Genomic DNA, 21,431 nt, shown 5'->3' on the forward strand with positions numbered 1-21,431 from the left:
TTTGGAGAGGGTTTAAATTTAACATGATTGTAATAAAAAAATAATATTAAAAATTTACGCAAATTTAAATTTAAAATTTGAAATTCTTAACACGCAAGGAAATGTTTATGTCCTTACATGAATTCAACAGGTGCGTCACACTGACGGCCAAAAACAAACTTAAATACAAGTGATGATTCATACTGGGGGCAAATGAAATGTAAAAAACTAACGGCGGTTGGCGGTGGCGCGGGGCGTTAATAGCGAGGGAGAAATTTAGCAGTTAAATGAAATGAAATAATGATCAGGGGATGCCGCTGCGATTGGCGGCGTCAATGGCGTCGGCTTGGCGATTGGAGAGGCCGTTGCCAGAAAGAGTGGAAGCGTCGGTACCGCTGGCAGGCTGGTTTGGGTCAGGTTGGATGTGGCCATGGGTGTCGTAGGCATTGATATTGCAGTCCTCCAAGTCCGAGTACTTCAGGTAGGGGTTGCTCTGCATCGGCAACCCCTTCGCCGTTGCATTTGCATTTGATCTCCCTACTCCTTTCTCTTCTTCACGTTGCATCTTTCACGGCAGCTACTCATCGCTCCTCTCTCTCTCTCTCTCTCTCTCTCTCTCTCTCTCTCTGATCAATCAGAATTCATGCATAGAAACGACGTTATATATATATGCATGGGAACGTCTGCATGCATGCATATGCGAGATGGTAGTTAGAGATCCACCGCATTAACCGAATCAACTCGTGACTTATTCAGATGTTCTACAGTCTCCCTTCATTCCTTTTGTGGCCCATATATGATATCTTTCTCCTCATATAGCTAGAGGTGTGCTTGTCCACATGTTGAAACAAGAGTACTAATTTGATCCATTACTCCCATGCTGTCCATTTCCTGCACAATTTTTTTCCTGGCTATGAAATTTTCTAATGGTCTTTAGACCATAAGATTAGCGGCATGAATAATGATTTTAGCCCACCCCTAGTATGATAAGGAAATATTTTCGGGTAGTCCTAGAATATCACTTAACATGCCTAGTCATGGTCTAACTCCATTGGCACGCTGACACATGGATCATGGGCATATGTTTTTGGGTAGTCCTTGACTTTAAGCCCCGTGTTTTATCCATTTTCTTTCCACAATTAATCAAATATGTGGGTCTCAAAGTTCACATGTCAGTATTTGAGTGAACATGTTGAGTTGGTTGTCCAAGCCTATCCAAAATAAATCTAATATATTTACGTATATAATCTGATATAATCAGATATATATTTATATATATACGTAAATCATCCAACATATATATATACGTAAATCATCTGATATATATAGATATATATATATACATAAATAATTCGATATATATACGTAAATAATCCGATATATATATAATTCATCTGATTTATATGTATATAAACGTAAATATATATATACATAAATAATTCGATATATATATATATATATATATATATATATACGCAAATAATCCGATATATATGTAAATCATCCGATATATATGGAAATCATCTGATGTATATATATATATGTAAATCATTTGATATATACACGTAAATCATCTGATCTTTATATATATATATACATAAATGTGTGTGATTATTGTTCTTAGATCCCTTACACATGTGTCTATTGTAATTAAATTAAACAACTACAATTATTTTTTATATTGATAATAAAATCATATTAATTTTGATCTGTGATATACATATGTACCTAATAATTTCTTGTCATCTATATATGTAATATAAAATTATATTAAATTTTATTCTAATTCATCAAATCCAAATCAAAGTTTTGAAATTCATACTCCAATATAGGGCCTAATTCTATATTTGGAGAGGGTAATTTAAATTTGTATTAAATTTAAAATAATTGTAATAAAAAAATAATAATAAAAATTTATTCAAATTTAAATTTAAAATTCAAAATTCTTAACACGCAAGTAAATGTTTATGTCCTTACATGAATTCAATAGGTGTGTCACGCTGACGGCCAAAAACAAAGTTAAATACAAGTGATGATTCATACTCGGGGCAAATGAAATGTAAAAAACTAACGGCGGTCGGCAGTGGCGCGGGGCATTAATAGCGAGGGAGAAATTCAGCAGTTAAATGAAATGAAATAATGATCAGGGGATGCCGCTGCGATTGGCGGTGTCGATGGCGTCGGCTTGGCGATCGGAGAGGGCACTTCCGGAAAGAGTGGGAGCGTCGGTGCCGCTGGCGGGCTGGTTTGGGTCAGGCTGGATATGGCCGTGGGTGCCGTAGGCATTGATCTTGTAGTCCTCCAAGTCCGAGTACTTCAAGTAGGGGCTGCTCTGCATCGGCAACCCCTCCGCCGTTGCATTTGCATTTGATCTCCCTGCTCCCTTCTCTTCTCCATGTTGCATCTTTCGTGGCAGCTGCTCACCGCTCCTCGACATCTCTCTCTCTCTCTCTCTCTCTCTCTAATCAATCAGAATTCATGCATAGAAATGACATTTTATATATATATATATATATATATATATATGTGTGTGTGTGTGTGTGTGTGTGTGTGTGCATGGGAACGTCTGCATGCATGCATATGCGAGATGGTAGTTAGAGATCCACCGCATTAACCGAGTCAACTCGTGACTTATTCAGATGTTCTACAGTCTCCCTTCATTCCTTTTGTGGCCCATATATGATATCTTTCTCCTCATATAGCTAGAGGTGTGCTTGTCCACATGTTGAAACAAGAGTACTAATTTGATCCATTACTCCCATGCAGTCCATTTCCTGCACAATTTTTTTCCTGGCTATGAAATTTTCTAATGGTCTTTAGACCATAAGATTAGCGGCATGAATAATGATTTTAGCCCACCCCTAGTATGATAAGGAAATATTTTCGGGTAGTCCTAGAATATCACTTAAAATGTCTAGTCATGGTCTAACTCCACTGGCACGCTGACACGTGGATCATGGGCATATGTTTTTGGGTAGTCCTTGACTTTAAGCCTCGTGTTTTATCCATTTTCTTTCCACAATTAATCAAAGATGTGGGTCTCAAAGTTCACATGTCAGTATTTGAGTGAACATGTTGAGTTGGCTGTCCAAGTCTATCCAAAATAAATCTAATATATTCACGTATATAATCTGATATAATCAGATATATATTTATATATATACGTAAATCATCCAACATATATATATATACGTAAATCATCTGATATATATATATATATATATATATATATATATATACATACATAAATAATTCGATAAATAAACGTAAATAATCCGATATATATATAAATCATCTGATTTATATGTATATAAACGTAAATATATATATATATATATACGTAAATAATTCGACATATATATATATATATATATACGTAAATCATCTGATATATATCTATATATACGTAAATAATCTGATATATATATATATATATATATATATATATACGCAAATAATCCAATATATATGTAAATCATCCGATATATACGGAAATCATCTGATGTATGTATATATATATATATATATATATATATATATATATGTAAACCATCTAATATATACACGTAAATCATCTGATCTTTATATATATATATATATGTAAACCATCTAATATATACACGTAAATCATCTGATCTTTATATATATACGTAAATGTGTGTGATTATTGTTCTTAGATCCCTTACACATGTGTCTATTGTAATTAAATTAAACAATTACAATTATTTTTTATATTGATAATAAAATCATATTAATTTTGATCTGTGATATACATATGTACCTAATAATTTCTTGTCATCTATGTATGTAATATAAAATTATATTAAATTTTATTCTAATTCATCAAATCCAAATCCAAGTTTTGAAATTCATACTCCAATATAGGGCCTAATTCTATATTTGGAGAGGGTAATTTAAATTTGTATTAAATTTAAAATGATTGTAATAAAAAAATAATATTAAAAATTTATTCAAATTTAAATTTAAAATTCAAAATTCTTAACACGCAAGTAAATGTTTATGTCCTTACATGAATTCAACAGGTGTGTCACGCTGACGGCCAAAAACAAACTTAAATACAAGTGATGATTCATACTCGGGGCAAATGAAATGTAAAAAACTAACGGCGGTCGGCAGTGGCGCGGGGCATTAATAGCGAGGGAGAAATTCAGCAGTTAAATGAAATGAAATAATGATCAGGGGATGCCGCTGCGATTGGCGGCGTCGATGGCGTTGGCTTGGCGATTAGGGAGGCTGCTTCCAAAAAGAGTGGGAGCGTCGGTGCCACTGGCGGGCTGGTTTGGGTCAGGCTGGATGTGGCCGTGGGTGTCGTAGGCATTGATCTTGTAGTCCTCCAAGTCCGAGTACTTCAGGTAGGGGCTGCTCTGCATCGGCAACCCCTCGGCCGTTGCATTTGCATTTGATCTCCCTGCTCACTTCTCTTCTTCATGTTGCATCTTTCGTGGCAGCTGCGTACCACCCTCGACATCTCTCTCTTTTTAAACAATCAAAATTCATGCATAGAAATGACATTAAATATATATATATATATATATGCATGGGAACGTCTGCATGCATGCATATGCGAGATGGTAGTTAGAGATCCACCGCATTAACCGAGTCAACTTGTGACTTATTCAGATGTTCTACAGTCTCCCTTCATTCCTTTTAAGGCCCATATATCATATCTTTCTCCTCATATAGCTAGAGGTGTGCTTGTCCACATGTTGAAACAAGAGTACTAATTTGATCCATTACTCCCATGCAGTCCATTTCCTGCACAATTTTTTTCCTGGCTATGAAATTTTCTAATGGTCTTTAGACCATAAGATTAGCGGCATGAATAATGATTTTAGCCCACCCCTAGTATGATGAGGAAATATTTTTGGTAGTCCTAGAATATCACTTAACATGTCTAGTCATGGTCTAACTCCACTATGGATCATGGGCATATGTTTTTGGGTAGTCCTTGATTTTAAGCCCCGCGTTTTATCCATTTCCTTTCCACAATTAATCAAAGTTGTGGGTCTCAAAGTTCACATGTCAGTATTTGTGTGAACATGTTGAGTTGGTTGTCCAAGTCTATCCAAAATAAATCTAATATATTTACGTATATAATCTGATATAATCAGATATATATTTATATATATACGTAAATCATCCAACATATATATATACGTAAATCATCTGATGTATATATATATATACGTAAATAATTCAATATATATATAATTATATATACATAAATATATATATACGTAAATAATCCGATATATATATAAATCATCTAATTTATATGTATATAAACGTAAATATATATATGTATATATATATTTACATATATATATATATATATATATATATACGGAAATCATCTGATATATACACGTAAATCATCTGATCTTTATATATATATATATATACGTAAATGTGTGTGATTATTGTTCTTAGATCCCTTACACATGTGTCTATTGTAATTAAATTAAACAACTACAATTATTTTTTATATTGATAATAAAATCATATTAATTTTGATCTGTGATATACATATGTACCTAATAATTTCTTGTCATCTATGTATGTAATATAAAATTATATTAAATTTTATTCTAATTCATCAAATCCAAATCCAAGTTTTGAAATTCATACTCCAATATAGGGCCTAATTCTATATTTGGAGAGGGTAATTTAAATTTGTATTAAATTTAAAATGATTGTAATAAAAAAATAATATTAAAAATTTATTCAAATTTAAATTTAAAATTCAAAATTCTTAACACGCAAGTAAATGTTTATGTCCTTACATGAATTCAACAGGTGTGTCACGCTGACGGCCAAAAACAAACTTAAATACAAGTGATGATTCATACTCGGGGCAAATGAAATGTAAAAAACTAACGGCGGTCGGCAGTGGCGCGGGGCATTAATAGCGAGGGAGAAATTCAGCAGTTAAATGAAATGAAATAATGATCAGGGGATGCCGCTGCGATTGGCGGCATCGATGGCGTCGGCTTGGCGATCGGAGAGGGCGCTTCCGGAAAGAGTGGGAGCGTCGGTGCCGCTGGCGGGCTGGTTTGGGTCAGGCTGGATGTGGCCGTGGGTGTCGTAGGCATTGATCTTGTAGTCCTCCAAGTCCGAGTACTTCAGGTAGGGGCTGCTCTGCATCGGCAACCCCTCGGCCGTTGCATTTGCATTTGATCTCCCTGCTCACTTCTCTTCTTCATGTTGCATCTTTCGTGGCAGCTGCTTACCGCCCTCGACATCTCTCTCTTTTTAAACAATCAAAATTCATGCATAGAAATGACATTAAATATATATATATATGCATGGGAACGTCTGCATGCATGCATATGCGAGATGGTAGTTAGAGATCCACCGCATTAACCGAGTCAACTCGTGACTTATTCAGATGTTCTACAGTCTCCCTTCATTCCTTTTAAGGCCCATATATCATATCTTTCTCCTCATATAGCTAGAGGTGTGCTTGTCCACATTTTGAAACAAGAGTACTAATTTGATCCATTACTCCCATGCAGTCCATTTCCTGCACAATTTTTTTCCTGGCTATGAAATTTTCTAATGGTCTTTAGACCATAAGATTAGCGGCATGAATAATGATTTTAGCCCACCCCTAGTATGATAAGGAAATATGTTTGGTAGTCCTAGAATATCACTTAACATGTCTAGTCATGGTCTAACTCCACTATGGATCATGGGCATATGTTTTTGGGTAGTCCTTGATTTTAAGCCCCGCGTTTTATCCATTTCCTTTCCACAATTAATCAAAGTTGTGGGTCTCAAAGTTCACATGTCAGTATTTGTGTGAACATGTTGAGTTGGTTGTCCAAGTCTATCCAAAATAAATCTAATATATTTACGTATATAATCTGATATAATCAGATATATATTTATATATATACGTAAATCATCCAACATATATATATATACGTAAATCATCTGATGTGTATATATATATATATATATATATATATATACGTAAATAATTCAATATATATATAATTATATATACATAAATATATATATACGTAAATAATCCGATATATATATAAATCATCTAATATATATGTATATAAACGTAAATATATATATATGTATATATATATTTACATATAAATATATATATATATATATATATATACGAAAATCATCTTATATATACACGTAAATCATCTGATCTTTATATATATATATATACGTAAATGTGTGTGATTATTGTTCTTAGATCCCTTACACATGTGTCTATTGTAATTAAATTAAACAACTACAATTATTTTTTATATTGATAATAAAATCATATTAATTTTGATCTGTGATATACATATGTACCTAATAATTTCTTGTCATCTATGTATGTAATATAAAATTATATTAAATTTTATTCTAATTCATCAAATCCAAATCCAAGTTTTGAAATTCATACTCCAATATAGGGCCTAATTCTATATTTGGAGAGGGTAATTTAAATTTGTATTAAATTTAAAATGATTGTAATAAAAAAATAATATTAAAAATTTATTCAAATTTAAATTTAAAATTCAAAATTCTTAACACGCAAGTAAATGTTTATGTCCTTACATGAATTCAATAGGTGTGTCACGCTGACGGCCAAAAACAAACTTAAATACAAGTGATGATTCATACTCGGGGCAAATGAAATGTAAAAAACTAACGGCGGTCGGCAGTGGCGCGGGGCATTAATAGCGAGGGAGAAATTCAGCAGTTAAATGAAATGAAATAATGATCAGGGGATGCCGCTGCGATTGGCGGCATCGATGGCGTCGGCTTGGCGATCGGAGAGGGCGCTTCCGGAAAGAGTGGGAGCGTCGGTGCCGCTGGCGGGCTGGTTTGGGTCAGGCTGGATGTGGCCGTGGGTGCCGTAGGCATTGATCTTGTAGTCCTCCAAGTCCGAGTACTTTAGGTAGGGGCTGCTCTGCATCGGCAACCCCTCGGCCGTTGCATTTGCATTTGATCTCCCTGCTCCCTTCTCTTCTTCATGTTGCATCTTTCGTGGCAGCTGCTCACCGCTCCTCGACATCTCTCTCTCTCTCTTTCTCTCTCTCTCTCTCTCTCTCTAATCAATCAAAATTCATGCATAGAAATGACATTAAATATATATATATATATATATATATATATGCATGGGAACGTCTGCATGCATGCATATGCGAGATGGTAGTTAGAGATCCACCGCATTAACCGAGTCAACTCATGACTTATTCAGATGTTCTACAGTCTCCCTTTATTCCTTTTGTGGCCCATATATGATATCTTTCTCCTCATATAGCTAGAGGTGTGCTTGTCCACATGTTGAAACAAGAGTACTAATTTGATCCATTACTCCCATGCAGTCCTTTTCCTGCATAATTTTTTTCCTGGCTATGAAATTTTCTAATGGTCTTTAGACCATAAGATTAGAGGCATGAATAATGATTTTAGCCCACTCCTAGTATGATAAGGAAATATTTTTGAGTAATCATAGAATATCAATTAACATACCTAGTCATGGTCTAACTCCACTGGCATGCTAACACATGGATCATGGGCATATGTTTTTGGGTAGTCCTTGACTTTATGCCCCATGTTTTATCCATTTTCTTTCCACAATTAATCAAAGATGTGGGTCTCAAAGTTCACATGTCAGTATTTGAGTGAACATGTTGAGTTGGTTGTCCAAGACTATCCAAAATAAATCCGATATATATATATATATATATACGTAAATTATTCGATATATATATATATATAGATACATAAATCATCTAGTGTATATATATATATATATATATATATATATATATATACGTAAATCATCTGATATATTTCTATATATACATAAATAATCTGATATATATATTTATATATATATATATATATATGTAAATCATCCGATATATACACGTAAATCATCTGATCTATATATATACGTAAATCGTCTGATTTAATCTGATATATATTTATATATATACGTAAATCATCTGATATATATCTATATATATGTAAATAATCTAATATTTATATATATATATATATATATATATATATATGTAAATCATCCGATATATACTGAAATCATTTGATATATATATATATATATATATATATATACACGTAAATAATCTGATATATATATATATGTAAATCATCCGATATATACACTTAAATCATCTGATCTATATATATATATATATATATATATATATATATATATATATACGTAAATCGTCTGATATAATCTGATATATATTTATATGTATACGTAAATCATCCGATATATATAGGTTATTTGGGGTTTATTTGTTGAGAAAATGCTGAAATAGTAGGTTATTTGATTAAATTAGGATTTTTGGTCCAAGTTTTGGGTGAGCGCCACATGCATCATTTTGGGGTTCCTGTTGGCATAGTTCAAAAAAGTAGGTAATGGGAATATATTAAATCGGGATTTTTATGAAATTAACCGGTAAAAATGAAAAATTTATGTATAAATGTATATGATTTTTATGTGAGTTCTGAAAAGCCAACTGTTTAAAATGTAAATTTCTAAGCCTAGGGTTGTGTTGCTAATTATTATTTGTAAAAAAGGAAGAATAAAATGACAGATTTTATGGATAATTGTGCAAGAAATTTAAAGTATATTTTTAGTATATTAACGAAAAATGTGGGTTGGCTTATTTTACGGTAAATGTATGAATTATGCTGATAAATTATGTGGCATGAGTAAAATGTACGTGAAATAATATTCATGCCACACAAACTGAATAAAAACATGAAATTTGTTTTGGAATCACAGTTTCTGACATTTTACACTAAAAACATATTCCTGTGTAACAACAGTATTTTCCTAAATATGCTCATGCATAATACATTTTTTTTTAAATTAATCTACTATTAATTAATAATATTTTTCATGGAAAATTACTACTTTAGTTTACTCCCTTATTTGACTATTGGAAAGCCCCTAAAATGACTAGTCCTGCATCCGCAGGGTTCCCCACTCAACACCCTAAAAACAACATTTTCCCAAACAAAATTTTAGTATTTCTCCAAATGCTACCCTTTCTATAATTGTAGGAATGTCAAATACTCAATAAAAAGCCTTACCCTGAACTTGAGATGGAGTCCAAGTTAGCCCCACCAACGATCTACTCTAATAGACTTGAAGAGAACTTCCCCAGGAGTAGCGTGGTGGCTTCAGATCATCAATCCGACAAAGAACAAACCCAAAATCTTAGAGAGAAGGAAGGAGAACCGAAGAGGATATATATAGAGAGAGAGAAGTTCTTCACATGAATTCTGCGGTGAAAACCGAGTTCAGGCTATTTATACACCTGCACTCGTCGATGAGACACATGACCTCGTTGATGAGGTCACGAAGGAAGTTCATCGACGAAGGCTTATTTCTCGTCGATAAAATTTAGAACTGAAAATAGCCCCTCGATAACTTCTCGTCAATGAGACGCGTGTCTACGTCGACGATCCCATCAAGCATGTTCGTCGATGAACGCATTGCGTTCGTCGACGAGACCCTGTTGAATTCCAAATTTACAATTTCCTTTTCTCTCCTCCTCCTATTATTTAATTAATATAATTCACCGGGTCTCTATAGATTTGGTCAAAGAGCTAGGCTTACAACAAAACGAGGTTGTGCTGCGTTGTTATAGTCAAAGTGCTATTTACTTAGCGAAGAATCAAGTGTACCATGCTAGAACTGAGCATATTGATGTGAGGTTTCACAAGGTTCGAGAATTGATTACTTCAGGTGAGCTTGTATTGGAGAAGGTTCACACGTATGAAAACGCAGCGAATATTTTGACAAAGCCGGTCACTGGTGAAAAGTTCAAGCATTGCTTGAACTTACTCCATTTCTCCAAGTGATAAAAGGGAGACAAACCCAATCGAGGATTCCAAGTTCAAGGTGGAGCAGTCAGATATGCTTTCTGGGTTCTCCTAAGGGACGTATAATCGCTAAGGTGGAGATTGTTATTGTAGTGACCCGAAGAATAATAGCATTTTAATAATAAGAGGGAGAGAAAATAGAAACAGAAACAGAAATAGAAGGAGACCGAGCGTTCGTCGACGACATTGTAATTTGGAGAAAATATTAAATAATCATAATTTAAGAAATTTGTCAGGCTTCGTCAACGAACACAGGGTCTTGTTGACGAAGGTCTTCAGAATTTCGTTGACGAACACAGGGCTTTGTTGGCGAGAAAATACCGAGAGACGATTTGGGGGTGCTCTGAATTTCGTCGATGAACACAGGGTTTCGTCGACTAATTTTGTGAAGGGCTCATTGACGAAGTGATGTGGCTCATCGATGAACCTGACCCTATAAAAGGAGGAAAACCGAGATTTTTAATCAATTCTCTCGCCGCTCTCTCTCTCCTCTCTCTCTCTCTCCTACGACTCTCTCTCCCTTCTCTCTTCATTTTCGGCCCCACCACTCCACCAGTCGCTGGATCGACGATCCGAAGCTACCATGATGCTCCCGAAGCTACCATGATGCTCCTGACAGAGTTCTCTACGCATCTACCGAAGCGGATCGTCGGGAAATCGGAGTTGGAAATCATCCCTAATTCAGGGTAAGGTCTTTTAATCTCCTTTTGGCCTCGTGGTAGTTATAGGAAATGATATAGATAGAAAAATACTGATATTTAGTTCTGAAAAATATTGGTTTTAGGGTGTTTTGTAGGAGGCCCTACGGGTATCAGGCTAGAGTACAGTAGGGGCTTTCTAGTAGTCAGGTAAGGGAAATATGCTATGCTAGGAAAGTTCTGAATATTATGCAGTTATTTATTTACGAAAATTATGTATTTTAGTATGGTGTGGCTTATGATTATGTATATGGTACGGGGATATGTTTATGAATTTAGTTTCATGATTTTACGAATTTCAGTATTATGATTATACGCATTTCAGTACCATGATTATACAAATTTCAATATCATGATTTTATGATATTTCAGTACCATGATCTTATGAATTTCAGTACCATGATAACACGAATTCCAGTATTACGAATATGCAGTTTCATGTTATGATTATTCAGATTTCAGTACGTTATGCAGTATCATGGTTATTTCAGTACTTCAGAATCATGGTAAATCGGATAGACATGTAATTAGAAATATATTATACGATATCAGACCCTGTTAGACTTGCAGCTACAGAGCACGGTACCGTTGCTATAGATATTGTGTTACTTTATGAGTGTAACCACCTATTCAGATATACGTGGTAAAGTCGACCACTTAGGCGCTTGAAGAGGTTAGGCTCCCTATCTAGATATGGGTTGAGGTGGGCAAGTCGACTGACGGAGTTCAGTGATTTATTCCTGGTTGGCCAGTCAGAGTAAATCCAACCTACGGGCCGCACAACCTTGTCATAAGGGGCATGTCATGACACAAATAGCCACAAGGAATAGTTTCAGTTACTATTACTTACGTATTGATTACAGAATCGGGGATCCTACTATATACACTAGAAGTATTTTGAATTATAACCATAATACTGATATGTTAAGCCATTGGGAAAAGGGGTGGTGTGCTTTATTATTTGTACTGTACTTTTGTACTCAGTTATTCATGTTTATATGAAACAAATTTCATGATATATAGTAGCTCATTTGCCACACACTAGTAATAACATATTTTCTCTTACTGAGCGTTGGCTCATCGCAGTGTTGAAATATTTTTCAAGTGATCGGGGTAGGCGAGCAAATCAAGCTCGCAAATAGAGGGCGTCTGTAGTGCCCCATCAGAGAGTGAGTATCATTTTTGGGAATGATTTTGTGTAGCCCTAGCTAGTTGAGGGCATTTTTGGGGATACAGTTATGTTGAATATATATTACAAAACATTTCAAAACTCTGGTATTGAATGTAATGGTTTAGATTATGTTTATATGATTCTGCTTCTTGTTGCTTAGGTTAACATGATGGTATCAGAGTATGTTAATTTCTATTATGAAAAAAAAATCAGTTAATTAAGCAGGTCGTTACAGTTATATTTGTATGTGTGACTCTTATACTTAGGGCTTATAAACAAAGGAAGAAGAAAAACATATGGAGTAAATGATGTAGCACAGTAGGGACTCATTGACGAGTAAATTCCGAGAGTAAGGAAAATTTAGAGATTCTGAGATACCGAGAGAAAATTTAAAGACTCATCAACAAGTGGGCTGACTAGTTGATGAGTGTCATTATTTGGATCGTCAATGAGTGCCCTGTTCTTGTCGACGAGTGCATTTGAGCTGCGAGAAAGAATTTGAATTTTGAATTGGAACGTTGGGGTGGTTAAGTATTTGGAGGGAAACCTCTGAGGGGTCGATAAATATGTTGTTCTAGACATATTTTGAGACAAGAGAGAAATCATTGTGAAGTGTATTGTGTACTTTGATATTTCTTAGTGAAATTCTTGTGTCGATTGCTTCCATGGATGTAGGCTTTGCTGAACCACGTAAATCCTCGTGTTGATTCTTGTTGTTTCTTATTTTTCTTATTGTGTTTCATTTGCTTGTAGTGTTTTACTTATTCCACCGTGCATCCTATATCTGATAATCACAACCAAGTGCAATTACAAAAAACCCATACTTTTACCTTACTTTATAAATGCTCTAAAGGGATTTTTTTGGTAAACTGAGTTGGGGCTATAGTCCACACTTTACCATAAGTATATCCGCCCCCAGTTGGGGTGAATTTTAGGATTCAAATTTGTATTTGTGTGAAATTAAAATAAATTTAATATAATTTTATGTTATATTCTATCTAAATTTATACAAATCCAAATCTAATACAAGTGTTGCAACCTAACTGTTGTTGTAATACTTTATAGGAAGGGGGATCGGACTCAAGGGATAGATGCGCATATCATGTGTCAATTTTTGGCACACACACCAATCATGCACCAATGACCTTCGATAAGATTACGGGTCTTATTTATGTGTACGTAATTATTTTTTTACTTAAAATTTTATAGCTTAATTAAAATATAAAAATAACTTTTAATCAAGCATATTTTTAATTCTATCTCCTTACTCATGGATCAACAAGAATAAAAACATTTGCTCTTGCTTGGTAAACTTTTAATTCTCTCTTCATTTATTATTAGACTTACAATTAACTCAAAGGCATCAATTTATGTTTTAAACATTACAAATTTTTGGTCAACTAATTAAACCACCATTGCATATGAATTAATCAGTTAATCAATCAAATATATGGAGCAATATGTACTTAAATATCATGTTTTGTTAAATGGAGTACCAAAAAATTAATTTTTTTTTAAATTTAATTTAAAAATAAATAAATAAATAAATGGAACTTGTTTGGTTGCCATAATTTCTCCAGTTTAGGAGAAGGAATTGTGCTGCGGCGAAAGGGAGAGAGCGGGGGCTGTGCGAGCAGGACTTTCATCAAACACATGGCGTTCATGCGGGGAGAGCCGTTGGTGGCAAAGCTTGCGGTCTTGGCGAAGTACGTGGTTCTTCCTGGAGCCATGGCCGCTGCTCTGATCTACTCTCCTCCACAGTACTCTAGCAAGAAAGATCAGTCCAAGTAGAAGTTTCATCCTTCGTCATCTCCCGCTGAGGTCCGTTCTTTCGTCTTCAGCTTCTTCTTTAATTTCCTGTGCTAGGGTTAGGGTTTTCAATTTCAATTGTATTCCGATGTGTCTTCAATTTGTATGTATTTACTCGCATATAAGTATATAATATCTTACCCGGCATCGCATCTACTGTGCTACTTGATTGATTTGCGACTATGACTACCGTATCCTCTTTTTTTTTTTTTGGTATTTAGTGCTGGCTGCTGAGATGGGAAAGAAACTAAATTAACAATTGACTCTTAAACTTCCGTTATTTTGCGATTCGAGAAACGGAATCGCCCGATCCAATTGTGCATAACACTCGTATTCGGCACATTGTGGGGCGAGTTTGTCAAAACCCTTTAAAACTCAAAAGTCAAAATTAGATCCTGTTTAAGTATTAAAATGGACAACTGTCAACATGCTTTAAAAGCCTGAATGTAATACAAAAATTTTTTTATGCATTAGTGCTCTGTATGGCTGCTGTGATAGTAAAGAAATGAACTAGAAAAAAATATTGGGTCTTGAACAATCATCATTTTGCATTCCAGGAAACAAACTTACCCAACCAATTATGTATGAACACTAGAATTTGGTATGCCTGGGGATGAGTTTGTCAAAATCTTAGAATTGCAAAATTCGAGTTGATCCTATTTATCTTCAAATATTTGAATGAAAAACTTATGAATTTGAAAACTGAATGGACTTCATTTTTCTCCTGAACCTTAATTGGTGGTTCAGACATGATAGATGCAATGGTCAAAGAAGAAGAAGAGGGTAAGAAAGAGAAGAATTTACTGATCACATTCATCAATGAAAAATACATTCCTTCTTCTTATTTTATACTTATCCTGCTTGGCTGATTAACCACATGATCAACTAAACTCTTAATTCCGAAGTAATCCTCATCAAATTTCCATTACTAACTACTAACATATTAACTAATTACTAACATATTGAAAGTCGAAAATGCAGATTTTTGAATCTATTACCGTATTGCGAGTTCAAATCCATGTAACTGTTGCGATTGCCCTTAGTCAACATTATGTCCTCTACGTGAAAAGAAGGAAACCGTGGAATAGAAAGGACCAGTTGTCCCTGGTAGCTTGTTGAGGATTAAGGTTGGATTATCTAATGAGGACCTAAGCTACTGCCTGATTCTGGCATTTCACCTTTTGGTGCTGCAATTTGGCAACGGGTTCAATTTAAAAGTTGGAGAGGTTTATATGTATAGAGCCTTGTATTCTTCTAGAGAACAGTTTGGTTGGCAGAAGAGCTGGAAGAATTTTGCAGAGTTTTTATAGGCCTTAATTTGTTGCTCACGGCATCTAAATTTTTTTCTTCCATTCTGACCAACTCAAAAACTTCAGATAATATTTTGGGGCCATTAATAATTTCAACCCTTCAAATCTCTCCTGATAATCTGCTATAGAACTTTGTTGTTGCATTTTATTGAATGTTTCTATAACATCTTTAAAGCCATTATGACTAAATCTCATACGTACTACTGTGAAAAAATCTCTACACTTCCTTCGATGTAGAAGGTTGCTATTTCTACCTTTTGTTGTTTTGTAACTTGGTTGATTTGGAAATACCTTTGACACCTTCTAATCCGACACACTGCATTGTTTCTATCAAAAAGAGGAAAATATACTTTTGGTGTTTTCAGGCAGCAGCCCTGAAAACTTCCCTTGATTATTGGATTCCCCCAGTTTTGCATGCCTAGGGTTCAGACTTCAAAAGACCACCTCTTTCAATCTTAGAGCCTCTTCTGATCATATTTAGTAAATCAGCTAGCTCATGAAATCTCGATTCATGTTTCTCTAGTTTTTCTTTTGGAGCTTGAATCATGTTACTTGATGCCATGGTGAAAATGTTGCCAAAATTAAAACAGCTATGATACCAATTGTTATGAACCCTAGGTTGGTGATTGAGGCATAACCAATGCAATGGTTGAAGAAGAAAAAAAAGAAGAGGGGGAGAACAAAGAGGAAAGAGTGAAATTTTAACTGATCACAATCATCAATGAACAATTCATTCCTTCATCATATTTTATACTTGCTGTTCTATGTAATCAACCAATTCTTGAATGCTCCTTGACTAATTTTTGTTACTAAATACTAATATCTTGATGAATATTTTAAATAGTGGCACTTTCAGCGTAGTGTAAGAGAAAATGGATATGATAGAAAGCAGGAGGGGTGGGTGTTATATGATGGGAAGTGGGAATAATGATTGCGATTTTTTTTTTCTTTTTGACGAGAGGAATCTTATCTATTAGTAAATTTGCATATTTTAAGCCTCTAGATCTTCTTAATGATATTTTTAATGTGTTTTGGATCCTTTAGTCCAACCTTGTTGACATTGTTAAGTAAGCAACAACAACAAAGCCTTAAGTCCCCTAGGTGGGGTAGGCTACATGAATCTTTATCAACAATTTGCATGATCGTGGGCAATATTGGAGGGATGTTAAATCCTTACTATCTCATGTCAAGTTATTCTATCGCCACTAACATAACTAGCTCACTCGGCCTCAATGATGCATTATTTTACTTATATTGTAGCCTTGTAGGTGCTTAAACCATCTCAGCTGCCCTCCCTTTATCTTTTCACCGTGCGTGCCTACCTTACTGCGAATGTGTTCATTCATTAACTTATCTTTAAGAATTATACCCCTCATCCACCTTATCATTCTTAGTTTAGTAACCTTTGCTTGTTGAATATCAAGGTTATTAAAATTGGGATGCTACATAGGATCACTAAGATGGTTTGGAGGATTGGATTGTAGAATCGATTGAGGATCATAAGATTCTACTAAACATAAATATATATGAAAAATGCATTTGTATGTTGTTGTTGTTGTTTTTTTTTTTTTAATAATAAATTTCTATGATATAAACCTACAAAATTGACTAGGAAGTGTCGGAGACTCAAAAAGTTACAAGTATCTGTGGCAGGACACTTATATTGCAAAATAAAGAGAATAAGACGAAGTGTTTAAATTGTTGCGTTCCTAACTTAATCAACCGGCTTATAATAACAATGAAATAATTACTTATAAAAAAAAACAAGAACATAATTTTAACACAAATTAGTCAAGAAACAAACCGTACAACATGATCACCCATTTTTCTTTTTGGAAAAAAATTCTTAGCAAACAAAAGCTAAACTATTAGGTTAGCTTCTATCTTATATGTCATAATCAAAGCCACCATTTATCTCATTAGTACCACTAAAACTATCATCAATGACTTAATCAAGGCCATAATTAAAATCCATTTTGACAATAAAAGAAGATATTAAGAAAGGCCATCATTAAAATCATGACTACTATTACCACTATTATTGTTAAATGCATCAATGTATTATTTATCTGTCTTCATTCATAATGTTTAAAGTGTGCAACACTGACGTATAAGTGTCATAATTTTGAGTAATTTTGAGTCATAATTTTGTTAATATAAAATAAACCAAGTCATCTTCTAAGTTGTCCATTTTATTTATAAGTTATACAAGACAAAAACCAAGTCTATATGAGAAGTATTTTAGTAAATATTTCAAAATATGAAAGAATGTAGGGTCTTATGATCCTACTATGATCTTGCCGATCCTACCGATCTTGCTACGGTCCTACTCTGATCCTACCAATTTGCAATTCTATGTAAGATTAGGATCGTTTAATTATGATCCTACGATCTGGATCACAATTTTAACAAGCATATGGATGTTTTATTTCTTCGTTGACAAATAGATGTGGGACAGCATCATTGATTTTGAGCCATGAGAGATTGAAAGAAGGAAGGGGAAAGAAGAAGGAAGAAGAAAGAGAAGGAGAGGAGACAAATGAGGAGAACCAAGGGGAAATCACGCATTCACTTTCAAATTCAAATTCAACAACCACCTTCTACATGGCTTTCATACACTATTTATAAGAAAGCCTCTAACACATGAAATTACACATATACCCCTAAAGTTACATGGAATTACAAACATACCCCTAAAATACACAAATATTATAACAAGTTCCTCAGTACACATAATACTTCACTAATTAAACTAAACACACAGTTGATTGTTAACTAAGCCAACCCCTTGACCCAATTCTTCTAATTATTCTCCAACAAAGATCTTCCCATGGTGTTGCTTCTTGTCCTGCATTAAATCTCCCCAATTAAAAAAAATTCGGCCTCAAATTTGGAAGTGTTGGAGAATCAAAAGTAAGAAGCAAACTTGGACTCTTGGAAAGCTAGCACTTCAGTTATACAAGAAACAACGCTCCATTTGTAGGACCATAGATTTGACTTGAGAATTAGCATCAATGAACATATTGGGGATGACAGACTCAACAATAGGAATGTTTGAGAGACTTTGGAGTTTGAACGTCTTCAAATACATGCATTTCCTTGCTTGTAGTGTCTTCAAGTTGAGTAGCTTTGATATGATCAATAGTCTCACATTCTTTGTCTTGGTTGGTTGGTAGAGCAAGCTTCAAAATGATTTTCTTATCACTATAGTGGAAGACATGTTTTCTCATATCCTTGAGTCACACCCAAATTAGCAAATCCATTAGGAGATCCATCATAATTAAAATGAAAGATTTCTAGTTTAATTCCCTTACTCAAATGATCATTTCGGCCTTCACGCAATTCAAAAATATGAAGGACAGCAGCTATTCCACCTTTTGTTAAGTAGGAAAATCCATGGACCTTATACCTAAGGCTGCAACTTCAGTTGTTAACCTATTTAAAGCGTTGGTAATAGTGTCCAAGGCTTTGTCCATGTTTCTTACCCTACTGGACTATAAATCCACCTTCGTGGATAACTCAACATTAGTCACCATGTTTCAGTTATATACCACCAAAGACCCTTAAACAAGTTGCTAACAATCCTCAATCTATACTTGCAAACCACAAATCTGATCCCAAATGTTCAAGAACTATCTTCTACTACGTGTGATCTAGAGTCCATGCAAAAATTAGACAAATTTGCAAAGAAAACTCTCAAATGCTGGGATGAAAACTGATGTTAATTTTTTTTTTTTTCATTTCTGCCAGTGGCAAATGCACACTCCAAAGTGCTGAATTTCTGGCCTTTGAAATCAAATCATCACACTTGCTCGCAAAATATCATGTCCACAATAAATATATCTCCTTGCAGGTCAATCATGGATAAAACGCAAAATATCGTGGCTGGAGCAATTCTTGCGAGACTAGAAAATACAGAGTGGACTGGAGAGTTTCCTCATGCGTGTTGCACGCACTTGGGCGCGTGAGCCTCCATTGATGGACTTCATTTGGAAGTGTAGATCATGGGGTGGGGATTACAGTGTTGGTGGTGGTGTGATGAGAAAAAACACAGGTAGCTGGGGATTTTGAAGTGGGGTCAGCTTGAAATATTTCAGCTGACAGGTGGGGCTTCACTGGTGCCTAGAAGATGATGAAATTTTACAGGGGAGGTTTTTTTTTTTTTTTTTTGGGGGGGTGGGGGTTTGGCTGAATTTTTGAGAAAGTTCAGAACTGCTCTTCGGTTGTATGTGTGTGTGGGGTTTATTTTATTTTATTTTCTAAGACTCAAAATTTCAGGGCAGAGAGGATGGTTGAAAGGGATGAAATATGGGATTGGGATTTTGATAACTAGATGGTTTCAAAGATGGGATATTTTGAGAGAGAAATAGAAGAGATTAGAGAGAACAGGGAAGAAAAGAGAGTAGAAGAAAATTATAAAGAAGAGACCAGAGGAAGAGAATTGAGGGATTGAAGAGAAAGGGCTGTTGGCAGGAGGGAAAGAACAGAGGAAGAGAAAGAACATAACAGAGAAACAGAGAAAAGAGCAGGGAGAGAGAGAATGAAGAAGAGAAGAAGCGTGAAAGGGGAAGAGGGGGGGTTTGAAATGTGGGAATGGTGTGATCATGGCTGGGCGCTAAAACCAAGGACAGCATGAATGATTATCAGCCATGAGAGATAGAAGGGAGAAAAGGGGAAGAAGGAGGAAGGAAGAAAGAAGGAAAAGAAGGAGGGGAGTGAGGAGATACAAGGGGGAATAACACATTTACTTTAAATTCAAATTCAGCAATTACACATGAAATTACACATATACCCTGACACTACATGAAAGTGCAAACCCTAAAATACACAAATATTTGCAAGGAAGCCTTCAAATAAACATAATGCTATACTAACTAAACTAAACACATAATTAACTATTGACTAAACCCAACAATCCCTTGATCCAATTCTTCTAATTATTTCCAACAAGGATCTTCCCATGGTCTCGCTTCTTGTCCTACATGATTCGCAAACATTCCAGTCCATATAGTATAGCTGGTCTTATGGTCATTTATAGAATTTTCATTGTAATTTTGAGGGTATTCTACAATTATACAATGCGCCCAATGCACTTCTCCAGTTTTATGATACTTGCTTTAGCTCTATGTATTACATCTTCTTTAATTTCTCCTTTAGCTTGCATGATAGATCCAAGATATTGAAATCTACTAGTGCTATTAATTTCTTGACCATCAATTTTAATTTTTTTCCTCAAATCTTCCTCTTGCCATTACCTAAATTACATTTCATATATTCGCTTATTTTTATTTTTCTTAAAACCTCTAGATTCTATAGTTTCAATGTATGACTCATAAGTTTAGTTTTATGATAGTTATTACAAATTTGAATATCTCCCTCGTTTTTGTATAATAGGTATTAAGCTGTGTATCCCTCGTTCATTTATCATTTTCTTAGTTCTTATAATTTAGTTAGCCAAATAATTCCATTATCACCAAAGCACTTCCAAACGTCAATTGGGATGTCATCCGGTCCTACAACTTTTCTGTTTTTCATCTTTTATAATGTAAG

The sequence above is a fragment of the Malania oleifera genome, chromosome 8, assembly GCF_029873635.1.
Source record: "Malania oleifera isolate guangnan ecotype guangnan chromosome 8, ASM2987363v1, whole genome shotgun sequence".
NCBI lineage: Eukaryota > Viridiplantae > Streptophyta > Magnoliopsida > Santalales > Ximeniaceae > Malania > Malania oleifera.